Below are 14,316 nucleotides of genomic sequence, written 5' to 3' on the forward strand. Positions count from 1 at the left end.
ATTAGGCAGATAGCATGTTAAAATGCAAAACTGAATACCTTTAGAAAAAATTGAGATGAAAATTTTTATAAAATTTGGAAACTATATATGGATTTATGAATAAAATTCCATCCACCTTCTCCACTTCACCCATCCCTCCTAATTAGAAGCTATAAAAATAATTAATGAATAGCTAATATGATATATGTGGAAGTAGGTGTTCTTTCCATTTTTTTTCTTTTCTTTTGGGGGAGGGGGGTTGGGGAGAAAAGTTTTAATTTTTTTGTATTATTATGTATGACATGTTATATTACTGAATAATTCTATATTACTGAATAATTCTATATTACTGAATAATTATTTCAAAAAATAATAACTGGTCTGTTGCTGCTGCCACCTAGTGGCCCGTGAGACAAATTTTTCAGCCTGGTATTTCTAGCCTGTGAAACTAAGGTGTCCAACTTGTCTGAAATTCCCCCTGTCCCTTCAATGAGGATGTCCACTGCACCTTCTAGATATAAATGGGCTCTTATCATTGCTTGTTTTTTGAAAAAAAAAATTTGACTGTCATCATTTAAAATTTTTTTACTTAGATGTAAATGATATTTAATGTTAACAAATGTGATAGTTCCAAAATAAATATTTGTATGTCTATCATTGTAAAAGGACTCCACCCGGACCTGTGCCGAAAAAGCATAATTTAATTTTGTCACAATGAAGTATTTCCTAGATCAGGAGTGAGGGAATCAAGGTGCACCACAGAACCATGGGGAAATCTGGCATGCCTCAGAGGAACTTCTACAGGTGCACCATGGAAATTATCCAGGCCAGATGCATCACAGCTTGGTTTGGGAACTTCTCTGCTCAAGACTGCAAGGAACCGCAGAGAGTGGTTAATACAGCTCAGGCCATCACAAAAAACTAACCTCCCTCTTCCATCAACTCTGTCCATACCCCCATCATCTCAGGAAAGCTGTTAAAACATTAAAATGACCATCCCACCCCAGTCACATTCTCTTCTTCGCCCCTTCTGTTGGGCACAGGATACACGTGCTTGAAAACGTGAACCTCCAGATTCTTTTCTGCTTTAATCAAACTCTTAAATGGACCTCACATTGGCAAAGGATGATGCTCTGCTTTTTTAAAAAACTGTACATCTCGGTATATCCCATAATTTGTACTTTCTTCCATACAATGCACTAGTTGATGACTATAGCATAACTCCTGGCACTATAATCTTATCTGTTTATTTGCTTTTAGTGCTGTATGAGATAACTTGCCTGGATACCGTACAAATCAAAGTTTTTTACTGTATTTTGGTACACATGCCAATAAAGCAATTCAATTCAATCTGCCCATTTCTCATCACATGTACTGTCAACCCTCTTTTCCTTCACCACTTCCTCCCCAGCAGGTACATTTACTGCCCACCATCAGTTGTCTTGATACGACGAAGTAGAGATTTCTGTCTTTATACCAAAAAGCTTACAGGACCACATACACCGACTAAATCATAATGTTAACAAGTTCAATAGGAAAACCTCTGTTGTTCTTGTGCCAAAGTCCAGTGGCTTTAAACGAGAACATAAAAACAGGCTAATACAGGCAGCCTTCTACTCAAGTGTTCCATTATTCACTGGTTGATTTGGGTGATTCATTAAATGCTCATTGATTAAGGTGAATAAGATGTGAGTGCTCCAGTAAAGTCGCCACATTGACTGCATTATCAGTATTAACCAGCAGGAGTCGCCACATCACACGCAGCAAAGAAATGACAAACTTATTTTCAAAGAAACTGCAATTATATAAAAAAGAGGGAAACATCGAATAGAAACCACACATAGCACAAAAACTATTGCAGAAAAAAATAATGAACCTAATGGCAAAGAAATATTTTGAACATGTGTTTGGCCATAATGCTGAAGTACTAGATGCATTCTCTGAACAGTGAGCTCTTACAAGAATTCAACAATTGATAAACAAAATATACCTATTCATAGGATTATTCCTCAAATGAACATTATTCCAATCCAAGGTTAGACTGATCAGTAGTCCTCTTTCACTTTTCTCATCCACTATTTAACCTGGTCTTCACTATTGGCACATACACTGTTTTAACAAGTCTCACAATCTGTATATAAAAAAATTTCTCAAGGTCTGTGAACTAAATCTCTTGCAAGGCATATAACACACACATTTTTGTGCCAACTGTGCCTTACAGTAGACAAAAGTTAAAAAATTTCATGTATTTTACATTCTAAATGTATTACGTGACAATAATGAAACCTTTATCTTTACATTAAAACAGTCAATGCAAGGATGGTGTGCCAATTTTGTGAGATGCCTCGGCACCGATGTACTATTAGTGTACACCAACGATTCTCAACCTTCTCTCAATCACTCATCATCTCAAATGTTCTTTACAGCATATCAACTGTAACAAACCCTGCATGCTTTGTGGACACAAAGGTCTTGGCAAATAGTAGAGGAAATTAGTTTAGACTTCAGATCAACAAGAAGGGGGTTGCAAAAGAGGATTAGAATTGAAAGGTGGAGGGTGGTAAAAGGGTTGTAAAAGTTAATCTACCCACATTTTTCCCTTTTACATCGTCCATTTTGATGTTTCTTGCTATTTTTTTCTCATTCTATCTGGCTTTTCTTTATCAATGGGGAAAAGAGGTTGGGGCTAGGAAACAAAGATCCTTGATATTTAAGTTTAGAGTGTTTATAGGAATCAATGAATCAGTTGATATTTAAGTTTAGAGTGTTTATAGGAATCATGTAGTGAAGGGTTAAATTCAATGAGTTGAAATCTATTTGGTCCAGTTGTTTTGGACAACAAGGAAAAAAGGCAAGAGAAAGAAGTCACTGGAGGGGTGTAGGTTACAAGTCCTGAAGGAAAAAATGTAAATCAATAAATAATGACCATTGCAAGAAAAGTGCAGCAATATTTATGGTTGAGTAAACGTTGTAAAGATTGAATAAGTCAAATTGCCAAAGGATGGAATGAATTTGAAATAGATAATAATTTGTGGAATCATTCAAGAACAGGCCAATTTGAGTCTGGTCATGTTTAATAAGACAGGATTTAATAAATTATTTTGTAATAAACGATGCATTAGGGAAGAATTTTACATTCAGTTTTAAAATGAGAAATGTGGATTTTAAACTTGAATAAGGTCAACTGAAAAATGCATTAAAAAAGGCAAAGTTTAACTATGTAGACCAGAGAAATAGATTAGAAGGTAAGATGGTACATGAGCAGAAGCAGATATTTAAGGAAACATTTCATAGCTCTTAATATTGGCATTTTTCATTGAGAATATAGAGGCTGCAGAGGTATGGAAGACTGATTCATGGAAATTCAACTTCGCTCATATTCTCCTTGGAATTTTTGAAGTTCTTTTTAAATAGGTATGTGAATTCCAGAAATTGAGTGATGGAAAATTCAACAGTATCCAAATCAAAACCATTTATGTGTAACCTCCCTGCAGTAATCCAACAGACATCAGAATGCAAGCTGCAAGTTCAGAGTGGGAGATCATTTAAGACATTTGCTTTGGAAGCTCAAGAAAATATACTCTGTTGGCCCTTGTAAAATATTTTGTCAAACAATGGCAACATACTTTGAGGGCATCAGGATTGGATTTGGACATTCTGATTTTGCACCTATTATAACGACACATAAAAAAGGGAACAAACAAATGTTCACATTAAAATTGTTCATTTATGACTTGCAGAGAGAGGAAAAAAAAATCAGTTTACAGATAAATAGACTTTTCTTAGTCAAAGGTGCATGGCCACATGGAGCCAAGGCAAGTAAAGAAAGTGACAAAGGAGTACAGCCCAGGCTCAAGGGACTAAATGATCTTGTACTCATTTCTGAAACTCCCTTTCCTTGTTCATTTCTCAGTTCAGCTTTACATTTGTCCTGGATGAGCACTCAGTTCTACATCAGATGCATGTTTTAGATGTCTCAGCTGGGTAATTATGACTGACCTTGTTATTTTTTTTCAGAATTATGGTGCTGTTGACTTTGTTGTACAAAACAGTCTTTTATATGCACAGGAAATAAACAAAAATGTAAACAGGGATACAGGTCAAACTAATGTGCAACACCTGTCTGACTCATTTATTTGCTGTTTGCTGCAACTATTTGTTTAAATGATTAAAAGTTTACAAGCGAGTTAGTTTAAATTGGAGAAAAGAGCAAGACTGCAAGCAAAAGACTATTCTAGACATGGCAAATATTGGATAATAGAGTATGGGAAATACGTGTCAAAGAAATAGATGGAGCTTCCATTTCCTATGCTTCCAAGATTTTTAAAAATTGGAGCCAACTGTTGCAAGCAGTTAGCAGAAGCACACTCAAAAGAGCTATCGGATTATTGGAAGAATTCTCCCAACCGTTTAGATACCCATCAAAAATAGCAAATACTATGTTAATAATTTAGCTTCATGCATGAACTCCCATCAGATTTCAAGCAATTTGAGTTTTTTTCCAATTACATCAATTTCATGTTCAAAAAAATTTAATAGAACATAGCAATAAATCCCTTTTACATTTTGTCAGTAATTGTCACTGGAATGGCAGTAAAACTGGTGTTTTTCTGAAGTGGGAATATTTTTGTTCAGCTAAAAGTCAAATCCAGATAACAATGGCCAAGAGTTACAAGTGTTAATTTAATTTTTTTTTAAAATGTAGACATACCGCACAGTTACAGGCCATTTCAGCCCACGAGTCCGTGCTGCCCAATTAACCTAAAACCCCAGTACATTTCAAATGGGGGGAGGAAACTCCAGGAAAAACCCATGCAGACTTAGGATAACGTACAAACTCCTTACAGACAGTGCAGAATTCAAACCCTGGTCTCGATCACTGGTGCTGTAAAGGTGTTGCACTAACTGCTACGCCAAATGTAAGATGGGACATTCAAAAACTATTCAATTCCCCCTTCGTTCAAAAATGTATTAATCTCCTCTTCAAATACCTCTAGCAATATGGTCTCCATAATTCTCTGGGGCAGAGAATTCTTGATATTCTCCAGCCTCTGCAAGAAGATATTCTTCTGCACCACAGTTTTAAATCCTTTATCCTGCATCTCTATCTTGCAATTTAAGATTCTTCCTTTAGTGAAAACATCTCAGCATCTACCTCGTCATGTTCCTTTAGGTTCTTGTATGTTTCAATAAAATCACCCCATATTCTTCTGAATGCAAAATAATACATGTCTAACAAGTTTAGATTCTTGAGGTAGGAGAGTACTTTTATTCTAGAAATTAGCCAACTGAATATCTTTTGGACAGCCACCAATGCTAGTAGATCCTTCCTTAAATAAGATGAAAAATACATTAGATTACATTTGCCAAGTTGGTTGTCCACTTGCTCAACCCATCCATTTCCAGTTGCCCAGTCAGAAGGCCTTCCCAAATATTTTCATGTCATCAGACAACTTGGATACCTTGCACTCTGCATCCTCCTTCCAGTCAGTGATATTACAAAAAACTGAGCGCCAAGGACAAATAACACAAGTCCACAAGTAGGAGCAGGAGTTAGCCATCTTGCCCATTGAGCCAGCTTTGCCATCTCATAAGATCACGGCTCATCTAGCTGTGGACTCAGCTCCACTTCTCCCCTTAACCCCTCATTTCCCGATCCTTCAAAGGACTGTGTCTTAAATTCATTCAATGAGGCAGCTTCTACTGCTTCCTTGAGCAGAGAATTGCACAGGTTCTCTATTTTGTAGGATAAGCAATTTCTTATTATCTCTGCCTTAAATCTACTCCCCTGAATCTTGAGGCTATGTCCCTTAATTCTACTCTCACCTGCCAGTGGAAACATTCTCCCTGCTTCTAACATCTATTCCTTTCATAATTTTATGTTTTGATAAGATCCCCTCTCATCTTTCCAAACTCCATTGTGCAAAGTCCCAGACTATTCAACCTCTTCTCATAAGATAACCCCTTCATTTCCAGAATTAACATTGTGAACTTCTTTTGCATTGCCTCTAAAGCCACAGTATCCTTTCTCAAGTAAGGGGACCCAAACTGCCCACAGTGCTCAAGGTGCCGTCTCACCAGTAACTCTATGGTTGCAACAGAACCTTCCTACTCTTAAATTCAATCCCTCAAGCAAAGGCCAACAACCCATTTGCCTTCTTGATTACTTGTTGTACCTGCAAACAAACCTTTTGCGATTAATGTACAAACACTCTGGGTCTCTTTGCACAATTGCATGCTGCAATTTTTCAGCAGTTTAAATAATAATCTATTCTACTATTTTTTTTTCCAAGGTGGATGATTTCACATTTACATATGTTGTATTCATCTGCCAGATCTCCACCTGCTCACACAACCTATCTATATCTCTCTGCAGCCTCTTTGTGTCCTCTGCACAATTTGCTTTTCCACTCAATTTAGTGTCACTGGCAAACTTAGATCCTCCTCCTCCAAATCATTTATACTGCAACAGTCCTAGCACTGGTTAGTTGAGTCCCCAGGTGACTCACTAACCATTGATTGCCAAACAGAGAAAAACACCCATTTATCCCATCACCTTTCTTTCTTCTGAACTTAAGGTAACACCACAAAAACAGCAATTCATACATACAGCTGCTCTTCATCAACGACAGCTCGGCCTTCAATTCCATTATTCCCTCAGTGCTGATCAAGAAGCTACAAATGCCAGGCCTCTGTACCCCACTCTACAACTGGATCCTTGACTTTCCAATCAGTACAAATTGGAAACAACGTCTCCTCCTGATTTTCAACACAGGCACACCCAAGGATGCATCCTTAGCCCACTGCTCTAGTCTACTCATTATGACTGTGTGGCCAGGCACAATTCCAATGCTATCTACAAGTTTGCCCATGACACCACAGTTGTCGGCAGAATCACAAATGACAATGAAGAAGCGTTCAGGAGGGAGATAGATCAGCTCACTGAATGGTATAACGACAGCAACCTTGCGTTCAACGTTAACAAAACCAAGATGATTGTGGACTTCAGCAGGAAGTCAGGGGACCATGACACAGTCCCCACCAAAGGCTCAGTAGTGGAGAGGGTCAAGAACTTCAAATTCCTGGATGTCAACATCTCCGAGGTTCTGTCCTGGAGACTCCATGCTGATGCAATGACAAAGAAGGCTCGACAACGGCTATACTTTGAGGAGATTCGGTATGTCACCGAAAACTCTAGAAAAACTTCTGCAGGTGTACAATGGAGAGCATTCTGGCTGGTTGCATCACTAACTGGTATGGAGGCGCTAATTCTCAGTACAAGAATAAACTCCAATGGGTTGTTAACTCGGTCTGCGACATCACAGGCAGCAGATTTCACTCCATCAAGGACATCTACATGAGGCAGTGTTAAAAAAAACAACTTCTATCCTCAAAGACCCCACCACCCAGGTCATGCCCTCTTCACTCTGCTACCATCAGGAAAAAAGTACAGGGGCCTAAAGATGAACACTCAACAGCACAAGGACAGCTTCTTCCCCACTGCCATCAGATTCCTGAACAATCAATGAACCAAAGAGAGGGCCTTACTTTTCATGCACTGTTATTTTTATTTTCGCAATGTGAATGTTCGCAATGTGTAATATGAATGTTTGCACGATCCTGCTGCCGCAAAACCCCGAATTTCATGACTTGCTCATGACAATAAATTCTGATTCTGATAATATGTCCAATTAATTCAGTCTCTTCTCACAGAACACTCCCCTCACCCAAGAATTAGTGTATTCAATCTTCTCCCTATGCCTTTTCAAGTTAGTATATTGTTTATAAGTAAGACATCCTAATGCATTCTAAGTACATGATGCTCCAGGTCTGTACTCACAGTTGTAACTAAATGCTTATTCTTTGATTCCATTTCTTTTATTATAAAGGCAAACCTATCAGTTGATATTTGCTTGCTGTATTAGCATGTTAATGGTCAAAGATTTCTTTGGCTTGGCTTCGCGGACGAAGATTTATGGAGGGGGTAAAAAGTCCACGTCAGCTGCAGGCTCGTTTGTGGCTGACAAGTCCGATGCGGGACAGGCAGACACGGTTGCAGCGGTTGCAGGGGAAAATTGGTTGGTTGGGGTTGGGTGTTGGGATTTTCCTCCTTTGCCTTTTGTCAGTGAGGTGGGCTCTGCGGTCTTCTTCAAAGGAGGTTGCTGCCCGCCGAACTGTGAGGCGCCAAGATGCACGGTTTGAGGCGATATCAGCCCACTGGCGGTGGTCAATGTGGCAGGCACCAAGATATTTCTTTAGGCAGTCCTGTACAAGGATACAGATTACTCCAAAAAACTATATTTTTCAGTCTTTCATTTAAATTTTTCTTCTACTATGGGTTTCATTTCTCCACATCCTATGTAGTCTTTTATTACTGTAATTTTCTCTGTTGCCAGCATTGTGTGTTTACTCTTTTCTCTGAAGCCTGTACTACCACTGTAACTCCCCACACTGATATCTTATTTTTCTGTCTATTTATTTGTTATTATTGCACCATCTACTGTCTGAATTGGATGGCCTGGATAGCATGAAAAAAAGAGCTTTTTACTGTATTCCAGTGCATGTGACAACAAAACAATTCAATCCAATGTCAGCAAACACCAAAGCTATTCACAAACAGGTTGAAGTGCTGACCCACCCATTATTGCCCGTCAATCTAGAAAGAACCCCATATTCTCACTCTGCCTTATGAATTAACCAATGCTGACTGAAATTTATGCTTACTCGTTTCCCTTGGACCTATGAGTCAGAGATTTGGGCAATAACTTCTCATGTTATGCCTTGTCAAACGTTTTCTCAAAACAATAAATCTACTGATTTCTCCTGATCTGGGAGGCATGGTTGGCACAGTGGCTTGCGTAACGCTGTTACAGGGCTAGCGATTGGGACCAGGGTTCGAATCCAGCACTGTCTGTAAGGAGTTTGCACGTTCTCCCCATGTGTCTGCATGGGCTTTCCCCAGAAGCTCTGGTTTTCTCCCACCCTTCAAAACATACCAGGAGTTGTAGGTCAATTGGGTGTAATTGGTTATGTATCTTTATATTTGCTACACAAAGAACACTGTTTGACTGACTGAGTTTGTGTTTTTACTAGCATGTATTTTTTGGAGATCTATTTTTCTGTTGTATGCACCACACGTAAGCAGATAGGAAACTAATTTACTGGTCCGTTAAGCCCACATACTGTCACACAGCAGGACGTAGAGCCATACACCTCTTTCCCAAACAAGGAACCATTGAATTTCATCCAAAGGCACCGCAAACAACATGCAACCCTTACAAAAGCTTTGATGCAAATTAGTATAAAGTGCATGTGTACTTAATGATGTGACGTGTGAGTGGCATTATGCAAAGACAATTTATGCCTTTTTATTAAGCAACACGAGAAATAATATACATTACATTTGTAAATTTTACTTTAATTAACTTTAACTCTCATTGGCATGAAGCAGCAGGTAACCTGATGAGTAAACCCCATGTAAAACAGAACGTCTGTACAAGCTATCATAAAAAGTACACTTTTGCATGCCTTCTATAGTATGCAATAAAAGCTCTTTGACTTGACATGCTATTTTGGTGCACCAGTCATCACGCTGATTTACTTGTATGTTAATCTCAGTAATCATATTCAGTAATAAAACCCTTATCAATGAAACTTCAAGGAGAACACTGAAGGCACACCATACAGAAATAGCATTGGACATCGACAATAATGTCAACATTACTCCAAAACGTTGCAATGCTGCACTTCCTACCTGGTTACTCCCTGTCAATCATTTCAGGTTCCAACATCCTGCTCAGTAATATTCTCCACTCCTGAAGTCTTAATTTTAAAAACTCTAACATCTCTAAAGATTCATTTTTAGTCAATGAGGAAACAGTCAGTTGAATACTGTACTGTTTTGCGTAGCTCATACCACACAAACTATATTTGAGCACAATTGGGACACCTGCTGGCTCTAAATGCATATTTGATGACTCCCATTATTCTCATTTTCACTGATGAATGGAAGGGGAGAACATCTAATCTCTTGTGATCATGAATGAGCACATTAAGCTTTCCATTTAGCAGCACTTCAATTCACAGCAGCCAAGCTGGTTTTCACTATTGATATAAAAGTTATTTCTACATCCTCTCCATTCTGGATTTATAATTCAAAAACAACTCCCTAGTACTCTATCTGCGAAGTGCAGTGAGTACTCTGTTGCCAAGCTTCAAGTGAGGAAAGGCAATGTATCACTCAACTCAATACAGTTAAAGCTGCATTCTCCAGAATCTCATCATTTATTCATTTTTCAATTAGGTTTCAATAAAAGATATTTGAACATTGAGGTTGTTGGGAAATGAGCCATAATAGCTAAACTTGGCCTTGCTCATAATCTTTAAAGTGTACAAGACTGAAACCTAGAGTGGACAGGCTGCCCAATGAAGAAAGTTTGAATGAGTGCGAATCTTCAGTAATTTGGAAGAGTGACAAGTGTCTTGATTGAAATATACAAGATTTTAGGGGTCTTGAGGAGGTGAACTTGGGGTTGTTGTTTAAAAATAACAGGTTCCCTATTTAAGACAGACATTAGGCTATTATTTGTCTCAGAAACTCACAGATCTTTGGAATTCTTTTTCTTAAAGTGCAGTGGAAATAGTCTATGAATATTTTCAAGGCAGAAGCAGACAGATTCAGATACAAAATGCTGACAGCATTTGGGAGTAATGCAGAGATGAGGTACAGTCACAGCCAGATGAACCATGATTCTATGGAAATATTAAAAGTTGAGCTCTTAATTCATATGTTCACAACCCGCCAGTTGTTTCAAGTTCATTTATTGTAACAGAACAAGTTAACAAAATAACTCTCCAGTCCACAGTGAAAAAGCAGTGCAAACACACCTGCAGAAATAACACACATACAAACTATACATAAACACAGATACACAGAACCTATATACATGACATATACATAAATGACAAATAAATATTATTAATGAATAGCAGAGTCACAAGGAGTTGTTTTTAGCAGCCTCATTGCCCTTGGGAAGAAGCTGTTCCTCAGCCTGGTGAGTCTAGCTCAAATATGTCTGTATCTTTTTCCTCACAGGAGTAGGTGGAAGATGCTGTGAGCAATCCTCACAAATTTTGCGAGCTCTCTTTAAATCCTGAAAAATCACTTCAATGAGGCGAGGGAGCCTCTCTGGTGCTTTTATGGTCCTGTGGATTGACCTCAGATCCATTGCTTTATGGCAATTGTACCACAATGTGAGGCATCTGTCCAGGACGCTCTCGACCTCTTGTAGAAAGTTGACAGAATGGTGGCCGGTAGCCTTGTCCATCTCAGCCTTCCAAGGAAGTGCAGTCACTGTTGTGCCTTCCTGACAAATGAGAAGATGTTCTGTGGCTATGATAGGTCACTTTTTAGGTGGACTCTGGAGGAACTTGGTTCTCTCCACTCTCTCCACTACCAAGCTATTAATATGTAATGGATGATGGTCATCTTTGGTCCTCCTGAAGTTCACAATCAACTTCTTTGACTTGTCCACATGAAGACACAGGTTGTTACTCTCGCACCATTTCACGAGATTTTCCACCTCTTCGTTGTTGTTGATGAGGCCGACTACTGTTGTGTCATCTGCAAAATTGATGACTCTGTTGGAGCTGGATCTGGGGATGCAACCCATGGGTCAGCAGCATGAACAGAAACAGGCTGAGCACATAGCCCTGGCAGACTGTGGTCTTTTTGTTCGGAATTCCAGAATCCAGTTACAAAGAGAGGTGTTGAATATCAGCGAGGACAGCTTCTCCACTAGTCTCTAGACCAAATGAAGTCAATGAATGGCAGCCTCCAGGTGGGTTAAGATGGAGTGAGGGACAAGGCTATTGCATCGACAGTGAAATGATTCCATCTGTAGGCGAATTGAAATGGGTCCAACATCTCTGGGAGGTGTGCTTTGATGTGTTTCATCACCAGATGCTCAAAGCATTTCATGGTGATGGAGGTCAGTGCCATAGAGTGGTTGTCATTGAGGTCTGTTACTGTCACCCTCTTTGGTACCGGGATGATGGTGGCTATTTTAAAACCCATTGGGAAGATGGCCTGCTGCAATAATGAATTGAACGTCTCCATAAGGACTCCATAAGGACTATAGACGACACTTTCCAGGTTCTAATATATCCTAATTTAAAAACGTGTCATCTTCAAGGAAACGTTAAGGATGATATTCCGAATTACTATCTTATTAATCCAATAAACCAAACTTGGTAGATGCAGTTTTATTTAGCTTTAATTCATTGATAAAACGGATAAACATTTTACTAACTTCGCATTAAGATTTTCATAATGATGAATAAACAAAGCATTCGGTGATATTTAAAGACATAACGATATTCAACTTTTAAAAAAAAGCTATATAACGAGAAATAAGATGAAATAAGACAAATTCAATGATCTTGAGCTCACGCCTCCTTCATGGTTCGTCGAAGAATGAGATCTAAGCTCTTAGTCTGTGCAGATGTTACAACATATTGTGTCATAGTCATCATGGTAACACTACAAACAAAAGTCCTTCTTAAAAAGATAGGCACAAAATTAACTAAGAATCAAAAACACAAGGTTTTAACCTTTACAAGGACCTCTGTCAGTTGGTCTGCTCAGTTCTTCAGTACCAGAGCAAGTATGTTGTTTGATCCTGCTGCCTTGTGTAGTTTCACTCTTGATAGGATGCTCCTCACCTCGGCTGTGACCATGCAAGTGATCTGTTCTTTACGGGGAGAAGGAGCTTTCTTTGGTGTCAGTCAGTTCTTCTCATCAAAGCACATGTAGATGTTCAGTCTGTCTGGAAGTGAGGAGTCATTGTAATTGACTCACAAGATAGGTTATTGTTTTGATCCTTTGCCACATCGGTCTCGTGTCACCGGTGTTGCACAGCTGAGTATAGAGCCTCTGTGCGTGCCTTGCTTTACCCTCTGGATTGCATGGGAGAGTTCAGTCCTGGCTGATCTTAGTGCCAACTTGTCTCCTGGCCTGAAGGCTACATCTCGAGCTGTGAGAAGTGAGTGGACATCTGCATCCACCCATGGTTTCTGGTTATACCCGGTTATGTAGTATTTGATCTCTGTGACATCCTCGATGCACGAGCTAATGTAGCCCACATCTGAACTCATGTACTTCATGTGGCCATTGTAGGTGGACACCTCCCTTTCATGATCTCAAAGCAGTCCTATAGCGCTGTTGTGAACCCCCTTCCCTCCCGCCCAGGCCATGTCCTGATCTTCCCCACAAACTGACTTTGTTTGTTTTGCCAATGGTCTGTATGCCAGGTGTGGTGGAACACGGTAATGCAGGTGGGGACATCACTGGACTGTTCAGGCTCCTTCCTGTAGTTTCCCAATAAAGGCCGAGTGCCCTAGTCTCCTCCCTCAATTCCAGCCTTGGATCCATGTCAGAAGCATGTTGTAATGTGCTGGATATTTCAGGACATTAAATCCTTTGACCACGTGCTACATCTCTGCTTGTGGTTATTGATTGTGCTACTTCTCAACATGGTTATCCAACTGCACGAAAACCAACAAGGTCGGGTCAGATACAGCAATGAGCTCTCTGAACACTTCTCCATTAACAATGGCGTGAAGCAAGGCTGCGTTCTCGCACCAACCCTCTTTTCAATCTTCTTCAGCATGATGCTGAAACAAGCCATGAAAGACCTCAACAATGAAGACGCTGTTTACATCCGGTACCGCACAGATGGCAGTCTCTTCAATTTGAGGCGCCTGCAAGCTCACACCAAGACACAAGAGCAACTTGTCCGTGAACTACTCTTTGCAGACGATGCCGCTTTAGTTGCCCATTCAGAGCCAGCTCTTCAGTGCTTGACGTCCTGTTTTGCGGAAACTGCCAAAATGTTTGGCCTGGAAGTCAGCCTGTAGAAAACTGAGGTCCTCCATCAGCCAGCTCCCCACCATGACTACCAGCTCCCCCCCCACATCTCCATCGGGCACACAAAACTCAAAACAGTCAACAAGTTTACCTATCTCGGCTGCACCATTTCATCGGATGCAAGGATCGACAATGAGATAGACAACAGACTCGCCAAGGCAATTAGCGCCTTTGGAAGACTACACAAAAGAGTCTGGAAAAACAACCACCTGAAGAAACACACAAAGATCAGCGTGTACAGAGCCGTTGTCATACCCACGCTCCTGTTTGGCTCTGAATCATGGGTCCTCTACCGGCATCACCACGGCTCCTAGAACGCTTCCACCAGCGTTGTCTCCGCTCCATCCTCAACATTCATTGGAGCGACTTCATCTCCAACATCGAAGTACTCGAGATGGCAGAGGCCGACA

The 14,316-nt window shown here is 39.9% G+C and overlaps 1 protein-coding gene and 1 long non-coding RNA gene across 9 annotated transcripts in view; one reads left to right on the top strand and one right to left on the bottom strand.

Annotated features, from left to right (window-relative positions):
• Positions 1–14,316, bottom strand: part of myo15aa (myosin XVAa) — a 248,907-nt gene that overhangs the window by 208,071 nt on the left and 26,520 nt on the right. The window lies entirely within an intron of this gene.
• LOC138747702 (uncharacterized) overlaps positions 1–14,316 on the top strand; it is a 59,230-nt gene that overhangs the window by 14,396 nt on the left and 30,518 nt on the right. The window lies entirely within an intron of this gene.

The sequence above is a fragment of the Narcine bancroftii genome, chromosome 12 (assembly GCF_036971445.1).
Source record: "Narcine bancroftii isolate sNarBan1 chromosome 12, sNarBan1.hap1, whole genome shotgun sequence".
Taxonomy (NCBI): Eukaryota; Metazoa; Chordata; class Chondrichthyes; order Torpediniformes; family Narcinidae; genus Narcine; species Narcine bancroftii.